This window comes from Sinohyriopsis cumingii, chromosome 4 (assembly GCF_028554795.1).
Source record: "Sinohyriopsis cumingii isolate HCF-2022 chromosome 4, ASM2855479v2, whole genome shotgun sequence".
NCBI classification, from domain to species: Eukaryota; Metazoa; Mollusca; class Bivalvia; order Unionida; family Unionidae; genus Sinohyriopsis; species Sinohyriopsis cumingii.
In genome coordinates, this window is record NC_142964.1 from 131,492,628 (window position 1) to 131,508,770 (window position 16,143).

A 16,143-nucleotide genomic window follows, 5' to 3' on the forward strand; every position below is an offset into this window, starting at 1 on the left:
ATTCCCGGCCGAGTTATACCAAAGACTTCTAAAAATGATACTAACAGCTGCCTCGATTGGCGCTCGGCATTAAGGGCTTAGTGTTAGGACTAGTCAGCCTGGTGTCAGGATAATGTGACTGGGTGGGACATCATGCTACATCTCTGCGGCATGATGCCCAGTGCTAGACATCACTATAAACTGCCACACTGCAGACATAGTAGCGATATGACTCAAAAATTGTTAAAGCTACGTTAAAAATCCTAATCACACTCACACACACAGGCGCGCGCACACACACGCACACACACACACACACACACACACACACACACACACACGCACACGCACATAAAGGCAACGCAGATTCTTATTGTTCATGAAATTTATCATCGTTCCAAAACTAAACTAACGTAACGTGCACGTATCCTTGCCTTATGATGCAGTTTGTTATTAAGAACGCAATCCCTTATTTATGTCATTTTCTCATAAAGTAACATGTTTTGCTCCTTGTCCATTGTTTTGAGAGATATAGAGCGTATAAAAGGTACGTAGAAACACAAAAATATACAGATATATGGAAATGAAAATATTAAGTGATGGAGAAATGGATCGATGGAGGTGATACAAGCAGAACCTTGTATTCGACTGATTATAACGTTGTCCATAAGGTCGCGGGTTCGAACCCCTGCCGAGTCATACCAAAGATTTCTAAAAGTGATACTAGCAGTTGCCTCTCTAGACGCTCAGCATTAAGAGGTTAGTGTTAGGACTAGTCAGCCTGGTGTCAGGATAATGTGACCGGGTGGGACATGATGCTACATGTCTGCGACATGATGCCCCAGTGCTAGACATAAGTATAAACTGCCACGCCACACTGCAGACATCGTAGCGATATGAATAAAATTGTTAAAGGTACGTTACACATCTAAATCACACTGACAGACACACACACATACACACATAAACACACACACGCACAGAGGGACACACACACACACACACACACACACACACACACACAAACACACACACACATTTCTTAATGGCTCTGTCGTAAAGGTAAGGAAGTTTATGTCGACTTGCAACAGTCATTCAGAGGTATGTATCACTTCATTTGTAAAGCAGGCTCAATTAATATGATCCGTCGCCAAGAGCGTATTCCATACCGCTTCACCTGAGTTTTTCGGGGGCTCGACCCAGTGAAGTCCCGACTAGCTAATCGAAACTGTCGTCTGCACCAAATGTCAAACATAGCGACCTTAAATGCACAATTGCAATGACTGGGGCCCGCTGGTTTTGACTTATCAACTGCAAACAAACCACGGAATGGGATTTAGTCATAACATGCCTACACGTATATCTCGTTAAGTTCTCCATGGCGTGATATTGGGGCTATTAATGGGTGGGCTTTAAACCTTTCAATGTGCTTGTTTTACAAAAGAAATTTGACTGTGATTTTCTTTTGCGCTACTACAGTGATTTATATAAAGATTTATCTCCATTATTGTGTCCCTTTGCTTAAATTCGACCTGCTTTCTGCAATACGATTTTTTCCGACTCATTGTTTTCCTTCTCTTAGTTTCCATCATTCTTTCGCCATCTCATAAAGTTGAATAAAACTATTATCGGGATAATTGCCTAATACTCGAACAGAACGAATCTCGCCTCAGCTTGACAGCTTGTTCTTCCGCTCATCAAAAGTGAGTAAAATATGTTTTTCTTATGCACTTTTAACGTCCTCAATTTCAAACAAGTATTTTAAAAGCTAAGTATCTCTTTAGCGATTGGCATTTATACTTACATCAGCAAATCATTTCTCAATTACAATGAGCAAATGCAAAGGACTGAACGGAGTTTGAAATTAAGGATTGTTCTTTTTATGTTTCACGGCACAACAATACGTTAAAGTTATATGGTGTCAAGGCAATTGGATTAATATGCCTAACAGAAATAAAAAATTAATTATGTAAATTAAATTCTTATATGGAAAGGCGTGTAGTGGTGTGTAAGTTGAACTTTGTAAATAGTAACTAACTGGTAAAACCATATATATATATATATATATATATATATATATATATATATATATATATATATATATATATATATATATATATATATATATATATATATATATATATATATATATATATATATATATATATATATATATATGGACTTAAATGGTCTTGATATCCTCACGTGTATTTGTAATGTAAACTGTTTGACAATAATTGCCACTGTATAAAATGCTAATGCGTTTAAATGTACACTTGATAATGTCCAGTTATATATCTTTTTAATTCCTTTCCGTCATTACATTCGTATTTAGAAGAATTATGAATTACTGTGACTGACACTATTCCACCGAAATGGCGATACAGATTTTTTGCTTAAAATAGTTAAAATATACACCACATTATTATAAAAGCAGCTTTTCTTCAAAATGTCAAGGGGTGCAGTGGGGTGGGGGATGGTTTTAACCTTTTTACTTAGTGTCTGCACGTTGAGAAGCTGTATATAGTATTAGTAATACTCATTTTAGACGGTATAAGTGATAGCTTACAGTATCAGCGACACTCGGTTATGTACAGAGTCGGTGACACACAGCTGTATACAGCATCTGTAATACTAAGTTGTATGCAGTATCAGTCATACTATCAGTGATAATAAGTTATAAACAGTACCAGTGATACTAAGTTGTATACAGTATCAATTATACTAAGTTGTATACTGTATCAGTGATACTAAGTTATATCAAGCATCAGTGTTACTAAGCTTTATACAGTATCAGTGATACTAAGCTGTATACAGTATCAGTGATACTAAGTTGTATACAGTATCAGTGATACTAAGCTGAATACAGTATCAGTGATGCTAAGTTTTTATACAGTATCAGTCATACTAATTTGTTTACAGTATCAGTCATACTAAATTGTATACAGTATCAGTCATACTAAATTGTATACAGTATCAGTGACATTAAGTTTTATAAAGTAGCAGTGATACTAAGTTGTATAGAGCATTATATATATATATATATATATATATATATATATATATATATATATATATATATATATATATATATATATATATATATATATATATATATATATATATATATATATATATATATATATATATATATATATATATATATATATATATATATATATATATATATATATATATATATATATATATATATATATATATACACAAAGTTGTACACAGTATCAGTGATACTAAGTTGTATAAAGCATCAGTGATGCTAAGCTGTATACAGTATTATATATACGAAGTTGTATACAGTAACATCGATACTAAGTTTCGTATAATATCAGTGATACTAAGTTGTAAACAGTATAAATGATACTCAGTTAAATATTTAGTAAACTCATTATACTTTACCCTCACTACGAGATTATATAATGATCATGCTGGAAATGAATGTTTTCCCATGCATATTGGCAATACATATTTGTATTTAATAATTTCCTGTGGTTCGTTATATTTCTTCTTTGCACGAAACTAGCATTATCCACATCGATTTTGCTGTTGACAGTGCACAGTTTATACATTAAAGTTTACATTTTCATGGAAGAATTTAAAGTTAAAAGTTCCATCCAAGAACTGAGTATTATAGAGCCCCATAGTTGTTAAATAGTATAAAAGGTCACCATAACATACTGTAAGCTTGTTGCAACTAATGACTACCATTATCATATAGTTACATCAATTATTACTGTAAATGACGAACGGTTGCGAGTGCCAGTCTCGCGACCTTTGAAAATATGTTCAACATTTCACCAAGACATTCACACTATTTGTCCTCATATCCTGACGTAGTTTTTTCTTTTTTCTTTTCATTCTCCACAAGCATTATGGTTAATAATCTTGTATTTTAGGATGTGAGCATGTTAATGGCGGCTGAATTGTGGCAAGCTGAGTTTCATGCGACAGTCGGTAAATAAAATATTTGCGACAGTTAACGAGCATCAACGTCCTTGAATACTGAAATAGAAGAGTGTTATTCCCGATCTAACATAATTCAGAAAATGTGGTGGAAGAATTCGGGAATGTGTAATTATGTGCTTGTCCACGTCACCACATCGCATGCAGTGCTCTCACGTCACAGTAATGCAAATCTCTTCGAGATTTTATTACAGCTTGATATGCCGCAAATTTTAACTTTTAATCAATCAGCTAGAGACACGTGTAGATGTATTAAAAAGTCGTTTAGAGGAAACGCGAGAGCTAAAAACATCCACATGCGGCTCTACCAAAGGTATATGATCTCTCTTCCTGTCAAAAGTTTGCCTTACTTTTCTTTTTTCAAAGGATCGTTCATAATTTGCACATAAATTTAGTTTGGTCTTCTATAATCGCGACTTTCACCATTGTTTGTTTTAGTCTAGCTAGTTTTGATAAAATGTGTAGTATTTTTGTAATTGTACACATTGTAGTTGAACGCGGTTACTTGTTTCTATAATTTTTCGTGTCGTTTTCATTTCCGGAGCACCCAAAAAATTTTTTTAACCTCATTTGTGATCTGAGTGTTGTTATTGCCATTATTATTTAATTGTTTATATTTTTCTCACTTTATCTTACTGCCTTACCTTTATAGAAATTATGTTTCCTTTCTTCATGGTATTGTAAGAAATACTTGTATTTTTTATTGTTATGTTTGACTTTCTAGCTATATTTAAATTATAATTTATTTCAATGCCCTAATGTGATTATTATCTTTCATTTTGAAAATCTTTGGATACTGAAACAATAATGAATAACATTTCGACAAGGTTTCTTACAGTATCTAAAACAAAATACTCCCCTCGTCCTGGATTGGTCATACCTGGATTGGTAAGATGTTGGAAGGTCATACTGGAAATGGACGGAGTTGAAATCTTACTATGAGATCAACTCAGGCAGCCAAAACGATGTATTCTTGGGAAAGGCAATTTATTCCAAGTGCACTGGTACTAAATAATCAACGTATGTTGATGTACCGTAAAACACCAAACCAAATAAATTAAATTGAAATATTTAGTTCCATCCAACTTGCAGCTATGTCCTTTTCTTTGAAAAGCATCACTGATGAAATTAAAAGTTTCTAGTTTCGTTTTTTAAAAAAAAAATAAATAAAAATACATATTAAGTCATATTTATTATATCATGATTGTCAATAAAATCGCCATCAACACCCAATTACAAAATGTAAAATTCCTAATCCCTGGAATGACGGAAATAGATTATTTAAAAAAAAAACAACATAACATACCTAAACGAATGAGAACAGTCGGAAAAAGATTTTATCAATTGCTAATGTAAGAAAAAGGTGCGTTTATAAAAGAAAAGAAACATTCTTTCAAAAGCATCCAATGTCTTAAGTCCGATTTGAATTCACGCACCCACACCACCATTCCTGATATTTAAATATATTGCATTGTGAAATTCTCCTTATTATAGTATTTGCTTAGTCTAAGAGATCTTAAATACTAAAATACTAAACAAAACTACGATAGTTGTCAATGTGAAGAAGAAAAACTTACCATTCTAATTGATTTTCAATACCGCTGTACCACGCAGTGGTAAGTACCCGCATGCCATTCCAGGTATGTTTATTTGGTTCTGTTTAAAAGTCATCCCGGGGTAAGCAACGTTCATGTTCCTCGAGAATGTCCAAATTTTGCAAACACGCATCTAATTAAGTCACAGTATGACGATACTAAATCAATGCCTTCTGGTAAAGAATCATTCAACATCATTATGACAATGCATCAGTTTTATTACACTGCGAAACGTCTCTAAACAAGATACGTTGGGACTAAACCGGACACTTTTGGAACTAAACAGGACACTGCTGTGACCAAACAGGACACAGTTGAGACCAAACCGGATACTGCTGGATTTAAAAATATTGTTACCATTTTATACTAGTGTGCATAACATGGATACATCAATTAGTATTTGAACGGCCGTATTTGGTTCGAACTATTGGGCCTTTCTACAGAGACCGAGAGGGGTAGCAGTTAATTGAGGATGTTTTCGGTTTTTTGGTGTTTTACAAGCATAGCTAGTAGGATGAAGTGGGCACACGATTATTTCAAATCAGGGCTGTAGCCTTGCTTCTGTAATGTCCAGGATAAGCTACATGATCTCTAAATATGTGCCGGTTGGTGTTTTGTCATGGACTTTCATGGTTTTAATTAGTTCAAACATCATTCGTAAAGCACACCAAAAGTTGTGTTACATGTTTTGCTTTCGTAACCAGTCTGTCTGATCTTTCAGGCTCTTGATCTCCAGGATATGCATGACCACATTAAGTTTTGAGGTATATTCTATTGAATACATTTAAATATTCGTCACCTTTTCGTACTTATCGATGTTTATTTATGTGATATAATCAAATGCATTCCATATAGTAGGTCAACTTGATAAATAACATATAAATATGCCGCTCATCTTTCATTAGTTTAATTTATGCTGAATGTTCGGTATTCCGCTTCAAACTGTTAATATAGTCACGATAATAACAATAGAACGTATCAGGGGTAGGACGTCTACAATAAAAGTTCTCTAGAAAATAACATCTTGTATTTCATAGTGACATTCTGTATCTCCATCTGAAATGTATGAATAACAAATTCATTATTTTTATAAACTTACACATTTAAAATTCAAGTACTGTGTCGTTTTTATTCTACTTGAATTAGCCGTCACTGACATTTAAAATCACAAAAAATGCATCGATTATTTCAGTAGTTATGAGGGTAGAACTTCAAGCACACTGGAGTATGTTTTGTTTTTAATACATACATATACGTATCGTATTTAACTGATACTTTCCATGCTTTTTCAAAGTATAACTTAGCGTACCAAAAACTTCCGTCTTTATGAATACATGAATGTAAAGCAGTCCTGAACAAAAACGTCCAAATTTCCGCGATCTTTTGAAAATTTGTAAAGTCAGACATAAATATAAATCGGTTCACGTTCATCATCTATTTAATGTGTTATATCGTCATTTATTTGTTCTCTCGTTTTGGTATTGTTTTTAATGATTCGTTTGCTGCTAAAAATGTTCTGTTCTTATGTTTGACAATTTATAGGTTTTGTCTGTTAGATGTGCTAACGATTTACCTAAATAATTTAGAAGTAATGACTTTGAAATGTGCCAACGATTAACCCAAATAATTAAGAAGTATTGTTTTTGAGATGTACCAACGTTTTACCCAAATAATTTAACAGTATTTCCTTTGAGATGTGCCAGCGATTTACCCAAATAATTTAACAGTATTTCCTTTGAGATGTGCCAAAGATGTGCCCAAATAATTTATAAGTACTGCCTTTGAGATGTGCAAAAGAGTTACCCAAAACTTCGAAAACAATTTTTAAAACATAGCACGTACACTAATGTAATCAAATAGTTGGGAAAATGTAAAGAAATATACATACAAGTGTACCTCAATTAATAAATCATATATAATACCAACAGAGAGCTTTCAAAAAGCTATATAGATTGATTATAGTAATTTGGATAAAATTAGTCTTGTGAGTGCCATTATAGATACATCACACATTATTGAAATTGTGAGAGAATTAATTCATAAATAGGTAAATTGAGCCATATAATGGAGTAGATCATGGACCTTTTGCAAATCGCGTCAAGCATTATAAATATCGTAGGAAATCACACAGAGACAAAACAGTTAATCAGACAATCACGAGAATCGTTGTCTAGAAACTATTTCACCTGTTTTTAAACTGTATGGTCAAACAGTTTATAATTATGTCTGATTAAGCGACTGACAGAAGAAAATTTAGAATCTCCTCAGTATAAATTTGAGAATGTGGAACCATCAGGTAATTTAGTAGTTTTCAAACACCATACTGTAACTAAGAATTGAAAATCTCTCCAACGTCGCTTGGTAAATCCGTCTAATTTTAATGGATAAACGTTTGTATGCATATAATGATAGTTCAAGTTTTATTTAGGTGCATCCTGTAGCATCAAACCTTGATCTAAACACTATTCACCTTGATGTCACACCGTGGCACCTAGCCACTGGCGACTAAGGCACAAGCTGCGACATTTTGCTTCATAAGCCGTTGTGCAGAAGACACCTCGTACATTTGACACAAATTTGTGTGTTCTGAGGTTTGGTACATGTCTGATGCATGTAAATAATATTGATAATTAACAAAATTAAAATTTATATTTGAAGCGATCCAAAATAGAAACGAGAAAATTCATGTTCAATTTGTGTATTGTCTTCCTGATTTGTTACATGTTCTATTTTAGTTCCATTTAGTCTATCTCTTCAGACACAATCAATCTGTTTACACTGTTTATCTTCAACTCAATTAACAAAGAGCCCATTTTTTTATGCCTAAGTCCGTCTAAAATAAACTGTAGACCTCAGTCCTCGTAATTTATTATCTTTCCTCAGCACATTTATCAACTTTAGTAGAGTATATTTTTCTTTCTGTGATATTGCAGGCATTGCTTTTTGTGAGTTAACGTCATTTATCTCATTGTAATTTTTCCTTTTATCATGTAATGAAATCTTCCATATGTTTCTTGACGAATCAGGGCAATAAAGAAACTGCTTAGGCGTGACGGCAATAATGGCACTTTTTGGGCATGATGGCAATACTGGCACTGTTTTGGCATGACATAAAATAAGGTCACTGTATAGGCACTGCATCAATAAGGTCGCTGTTTAGACATGCCGTAAGTAAGGTCATTGTTTAGGCATTATATCAATAAGGTCAATGTTTAGACATGACGGCAACAAGGTCACTGTTTAAACATGACGGCAATAAGAGCACTGTTTAGGCATTACATCAATACGGTCATTGTATAGACATGACGGCAATAAGGGCATTGTTTAGGCATTATATCAATAAGGTCATTGTACAGACACGATGGCAATAAGGTCATTGTTTAGACATGACATCAATAAAGTCAATGCATAGACATGATGGCAGTAAGGCCACTGTTTAGGCATGGCCGCAATAAGGTCACTGTTTAGACATGACGGTAAAAATGGCACTCTTTATGCACACTACCTATTTAATGTAGTATAAACCTTCTTAAAGTAACTTAGGTAGGCACAAAATCAATAAAACTTACTGAAAGTCACTAATATGCACGTCTAGACAGTGCTAACGTTAGGTAGACACTTTAGTTACTATATTGTTAAAATACTCGATAAATAGTTTACAAAAGAAACTAATGTTGACTGAAATATAGTGATTGACGATTAGTACCAGTCCTTAAGTCAAAGCACAAACTAGCTTCTGATAAGTCCAACGAACATAAACGTCCAATCAAACGTGAGAAAAAGAATGATAGGTGGGTCAGGATTAAAAAATATGCAAATGAACCTAATCTTGAATAGCATAAAAAACACGGGGGGGGGGGGCACAAAAAGAAAACCTAATATTCAAATTGTGAAACGAAGCTAAAAAAAATCCTAATAAACGAGACACCATAATGAATCTAAAATCCACACAAACCTAATATCTGAAAAAATTAACAAAACGTTTCATGAATACTGCAGATTTTATTGAATTGTAATGCAAACATAATTTTAAAAAAATGTTAACTAAATAAATCAACGGATTTAAACCTTATTGTCTGTACGTTAAAAAGCTTCAGTGTTCCTTATGCAAAGATAATGAAAGAACTTTGATAAATAATCAATGGATTTAACTATGGATAATACTTTTTGCATGCTAGACGAATGCTTGACGCAAACATATTGAAACACATTAGCAAGGATGGAATCAAGACCTATCATTAGCAAAAATTGCATCAAGATCTATCATTAGCAAAACTAGCATTACGATCTATCATTAGCAAGGAGAACAATGTTTGAAGATCTGGCTCTTGTTAGCAGGAAAAGAACAAAACGAATCAAATTAGCTGAACTTCACAGCATCGGAAATATCAAAGAGGTTGATGAAAAAACTGCTGCATCGAACTGAACATTCTTACCTTGAACGAACCAATCTCATTATGACAGAAGTATATTATTTAAGCATTTAGGTTGAAACTAAAACCTTTTACACAGACATAAAGGACAACATCAAAGTTTTCGACATCAGTGATTACGTGAAGGACAACTTTTTCAGCACACCACAAAAATTATTAGGTAAATGGCATGCGGATTAAAGTGTGATTTATGGTCTCAGCTGAATTCGTTTAGGATAGATCGTGAAGACAAAAAGTGTGCAAAGAATAAATAAAGAAGCATGATCAAGCAGAATGTACAATTGAATCAGTAGAAAAATGATTTATTTAATCAGGGTAAAACTTACCAGGAAATAAATCTCCTCGGGTTGGATCAGCATGAGCTCAATCAAAATAAAAGAGTTTAGCTTTATCAGCTGATAGTAGAACATTTTTATTCACTTTGTGAACACATTATCTTACAGTTATTCCCAAAGTCACTTTACATACAATTACATTTTCAAAACAATAAATAAATAGCTTCTCAAGAAATAACCAGAACGTTTACTAAGACCTAGAAAAGAACCATGCTATACGGAAGAGCTTGTGAGAATGCAGGTACCCCAACATCACGAGAAAGGTACAAATTTCATCCCAATTTAGGTATCCCCAAGATGTAAAATAAAAAAAGAAACAAATTCTGCAGTTACTATGCAAAGGACCTGCGTTGCCAGAAAAATTGGACAACTAGTAACCGACAGAGGAAAACAGTCAAAAATAAGAAGGGATAGAAAACAAGCTGCAAATACCAACGAAGCAACAGGTAGCGGTCCAGTGAACATAAAAAACAAACATTGTCGACATTGGGTTAAGCTCTGCCATTTTTAAGAAGATAAAAAAAAAACAATTACTGATTTTATTTTAGATGCAAATTACCTGGAATGGAGTGTATATAATGGCTACAGCTAAAAGAAAAGGTATTGACTGCTACATTTAAATGAGTGACGTCTATCTCCTTGATGCAGATCTGACACAAGTCTTTGAAGACAACTCAAGTAAAGAATCTGCTGAATACACAGTATCTACACATTATACAGATTAGTTTTTAAAGCATGGTTTTAAAGCATATACATGTACATTTTACAGATTTCAAAGCATATACATGTACATCGATGGTTTATAGAGCTTCATTCCACAAACATGCATCTAATGTCTCGGGAAAAAGCTTAGCTAAACTAAATGATTGAATTAGACACTCTCGAAGACCATTTATAGTTGAAGAGACAGCATAGGAATATCAGATCATTTGACCACAATGGTCAAATGGAATATCATCAGATCATTTGACCACAATGGTCAAATAATAATAATAATAATAATAATAATAATAATGAGGACTTTGTATAGCGCCTAATCTTTAGAAGCTCTAAGCGCTTTACAACATTAGACAACACCTATAAGATTAAAAAAAATATAATGATATGATTACAAAAACAAACACCATGAAGTTAGAAAACATTTTTAAAAAACATGCTGAGAATATTTAAGGTAGGAAACATTATTAGGTCTTTAAGTTTGTTCTTGCAGTCGAAATAAGTGAGTTTTGAGAGCACTCTTGAATGTGATCACTGTGTCTTTGTGTCTAAGTTCAGTGGGCAATTCATTCCACGTTGCTGGGCCTTAGTATGCAAAAGAACGCTGTCCATATGACTTTGTTTTCATAGTGGGAATAATGCGTTTACGATTGTCAGAAGAGGAACGTAAGTATCTTGCTGGTGTGTACACATGGGTGAGGTCGGACAGGTATGTTGGTCTAGAGTCCGACAGTGAAACGTAGCACAAAGAACAAATTTTGTGTTTGATTCTGGATCGAATGGATAGCCAGTGTAGGGCACAGAACAGTGGGGAGGTGTGCTCTGATCGTGGTACTCTAAGTATGATCCGAGCAGCTGTGTTTTGAACTTATTGAAGTTTCTGGAGCAGATATTGAGATGAGCCAGACAGAATTGAGTTGCAATATTCCAATCTTGAAAGTACTAATGAACACACAAGTGTTTTAGTGGCATCAACTGAAAGATATTTGCGAATTGAGCTGATGCGTCTCAGCTCAAGATATGCAGCCTTGCATATGTTCATGACATGTTGGTGCAATGTGAGAGTACTGTCCAGAGTAACACCTAGGTTTCGTACTGATTGTGTGAATTTAATGTTGGTGTTGCTGTTATTTATTGTTTGAGGTAAAGGATGTGAATGAGAAAGTCTTTGTGTTGTGATCAGAATGGCCTCAGTTTTATCATCATTCATCTGTAGCTTGTTACATGTCATCCATGATTTCACATCAGAAATGCACGTCTCTACACCTTGGATGGTAGCATCAACTTCAGTTGGGTGGCTAGATTTGTATATTTGGGTGTCATCAGCGTACAATTGGTGAGAGACTGGATGATGATCTATGACACTTGAGAGCGACTGAGTGTACAGAATGAAGAGAGCAGGTCCAAGAACAGACCCCTGTGGAACACCACAACATAGATCAACTGGGCTGGAGTGTATTCCATTTGCAGATACAATCTGTGTCCTGTTGACCAAGTAGGAATATCATCAGTGGTCAAATGGAATATCATCAGAATAGATTTTTAAAAGACAGATGAATAAATTGTAAAATGCTCGAATATATGAGAGAATTATTTCATGAAACTTAATAACTTTATGCTACACGGTCTCTCTTATATTGACACTTGAAATTCCCCAAAACCCAAGATTGAACAATTTTGATGTGTTCTTAAATATTCTGGAACAAAGATATGGAATTCTTTGAACACATGAGTAAAATTAATCACTTCTGTTGAAAGTATACGAGAAAAACGCTTTATATTTTGTGAAACGTCCTGTTTCCATTCGAACAGTCTTGCCTCTGTGCATCCTAATTCGTCTTTTGTTTCAATATAATTGATATGTTCAGAGTAATGTTAAGTCGTATAACGTCATTGTTTCGTCTTTTTGAAATGATGTGACTTTACTTATCCATCACATTTTGCTAGTAAGATACATTTATGTAGACAACTAGAAAGTAGAAAATGGCCTGGAGGGCTTAGATACACTTGTATCCTAATTGAACTACCCTCGTTTAATTAAGAATTATTATTATTATTATTATTATTATTATTATTATTATTATTATTATTATTATTATTATTATTGTTGTTGTTGTTGTTCTTTTCTGATGTTGTTGTTGTTGATATATAGATAGAGAAAAAAGGAATTAATAGTAAGAGAAACTGGAAATAGCACTCGCTAATAAAGGTTAATTGTTGGTTATTAATGAACAGTGAACACATGAAATGCTCTCTACTGTACCATGAAAACGGAGAAAGGTGTCTTGCCAAGAGACACACCCTCGGAGCTGACTCGTGCTGATCTTGTCATCATCAGAGTCCGGCACGCTCACTACTGAGCCACCACGGCTTCCTTCGTTCCAACAAATATCGTACTACTAGTCCCTGCAGAGTAAACATCGGACCACTAGTCCCTGCATAAAAAACAATAGTACTTCTACTCCCTGTATAAAAAAAAACGTATTTCTAGTCCCTGCATAATAAAATATCGTACACTAGTCCCTGCAAAGTAAATGTCGCACCACTAGATTTTTCATAATACAACATCGTATTTCTAGTCCCTGCATAATAAAATATCATACCACTAGTCCCTGCATAGTAAATGTCGCACCACTAGTTCTTTCATAATACAACATCGTACTTCTAGTCCCTGCATAATAAAATATCATACCACTAGTCCCTGCATAGTAAATGTCGCACCACTAGTTCTTTCATAATACAACATCGTACTTCTAGTCCCTGCATAATAAAATATCATACCACTAGTCCCTGCATAGTAAATGTCGCACCACTAGTTCTTTCATAATATAACATCGTACTTGAATATTAAAATATCGTACAACTAGTCCCTGTATAGTAAATATCGTACAACTAGTCCCTGTATAGTAAATATCGTACAACTAGTCCCTGTATAGTAAATATCGTACAACTAGTCCCTGTATAGTAAATATCGTATTACTAGTCCCTGTATAGTAAATATCGTACAACTAGTCCCTGTATAGTAAATATCGTACAACTAGTCCCTGTATAGTAAATATCGTATTACTAGTCCCTGTATAGTAAATATCGTATTACTAGTCCCTGCATAGTAAATATCGTATTACTAGTACCTGCATAATAAATATCGCACCTCTAGTTCTTTCATAATGCAAAATCGTCCTACTAGTAACTGCATAGTAAATACCGATCTGCTAGTACCTACATAGTAAATGTCATACTACTAGTCCCTGCATAGTAAATATCATAATACTAGTACCTGCAATTATAAGTACAGGAAATTATTATAGTAAATGGTTAGCAATTTTTAAAATTTCGTTGACATTCCCTGTTGTCCAATTTGATACTTAAAAGAAATCTAAAGATTAAAAAATTGGACATTTAGGCATGAATAATCAATACTTCATTCAACACCTTTATATAACTTTAACTCTTTGTTGCTAGTTTGTTTGTTAAGCTTTAGAAGGCGCTTCGTCAAGTTTATTCCAGACTGTATATACGTTAGAAGATTATTTTGAATGCTTTTCTTTTTGTTGTTATTGTTGCTTCATTAAAGTTTTTTTTTCCCAATGGCAGTTTACACATGGACATGAAAGGCAGAGATAAAATGATTCGAGTCAGAAGGTGAGCCTGAGAAAATAACAACATTTATTTTATACTGGTATTATTAATTTGTAAACAAAATTAACACTACATGTCACGGTATAACATATTTGTAAGTGCTTTTCGCAGTTCGAACGACTTGGAAATCATTGCATTTAGTTCTCATTAAAGGCATTAAAGTACATTTTACATGGCACCGGTCATACTTTGAATGACGACCTGTAATTCACCAATTCCTATCATTCTATCCAACAACCTTGATTAGACGTTTGTTATCAGCAATTGCCGATGCAAACTGTATTCATATTCCACATACACTTATTATGTTAAGACGTTTGCATAATTCAAATATTTCAAAAAAGGTGTGATATACTAGGCGCCAGATCTGTCATGGCCAGTGCATAAATCAATCGATACGTGCATTTCCCACAATTCAAATCTCTGTATGCGCAAAGGCTAGTGATACTAAATTCGTTTAATAAATCTTTACACGTCAACATATATTTCGTTTTTTTAACCAAACAAGACTAAACATGAGTTATGGTGATGACATACGAACCTAGACACTTTATGTTTGTCTTTAAAAAAAGTTGAAATTTCCGATTTTATTTATAAGCAAATTGGGAAAAGTAAGTTAAATCATAATATTTTCTTCCTTTTTAAATTAGATAATATGTCACAGGGATCATACTACAAAGGGAAACTAAGGAAAGAAGTTTAAACAGAGTGATGGCATTAAAACTGATGGCGACAACATTTTACAAAGTAGTTGAGAAACCTTTAAAATGGCGAAAACTGAACAATGAAATTGTGCAGTAATGTTCCGAGTTTAAATTAAAAAATATACCGCAAGGAAGATATGCTCAAATTTATACATAAATCACAGTTTAATGTGGTTAAGAACGGTTGAAATTGCTGATGAAGGTATGTCTATTAAGTTATCAAACAAATATTCACTGTAAGAAACCAAACAGTGGATAACAATAGGTTCCTCTTCCTCTTTTTCTCTCTTTCAATGTAACAATAATCAAGTATTGTAGAAAATGTGTATGCGCGCGCAAGCGCAAGCGCGCGCGCGCACACACACACACACACACACACACACACACACACACACACACACACACAGGTAGATGATTTAGTGTACATGTACGGCCTTCTTTGCGCTTGGGTCAGATAGAAACATGGTCATATAAACAGTGTGAAGCAGGGACATGCTAAGTGTTGAGACAATTTCAATAACAGAATAACATAACTGCAAATAAGTCACACACACACACACACACACACACACACACACACACACGAGTGCATATGATCCAGAAAAGCATGTAAAATCAAATCAGTTTTGATATGAGAGCAGCAAAGCCATGTTGTAAAAGGTAAAAGCTCAATTCACAAAATTTATTTTGAACAAAATAGTAATTTGTTTCTAAAATTTGCAATCCGTTACAATTACTGTAGCTTATCAGTGTACCGAAG

General features: G+C 33.9%; 1 long non-coding RNA gene across 1 annotated transcript; it reads right to left on the reverse strand.

Annotated features, from left to right (window-relative positions):
* Positions 1-6,355: 6,355 nt before the first annotated feature.
* Positions 6,356-13,542, reverse strand: LOC149802103 (uncharacterized). Its single transcript, XR_016420504.1, has 2 exons — positions 13,304-13,542; positions 6,356-6,611 (listed from the first exon to the last, which is right to left on the reverse strand). It is a non-coding gene; the product is annotated as an uncharacterized LOC149802103 (long non-coding RNA).
* Positions 13,543-16,143: the final 2,601 nt, after the last annotated feature.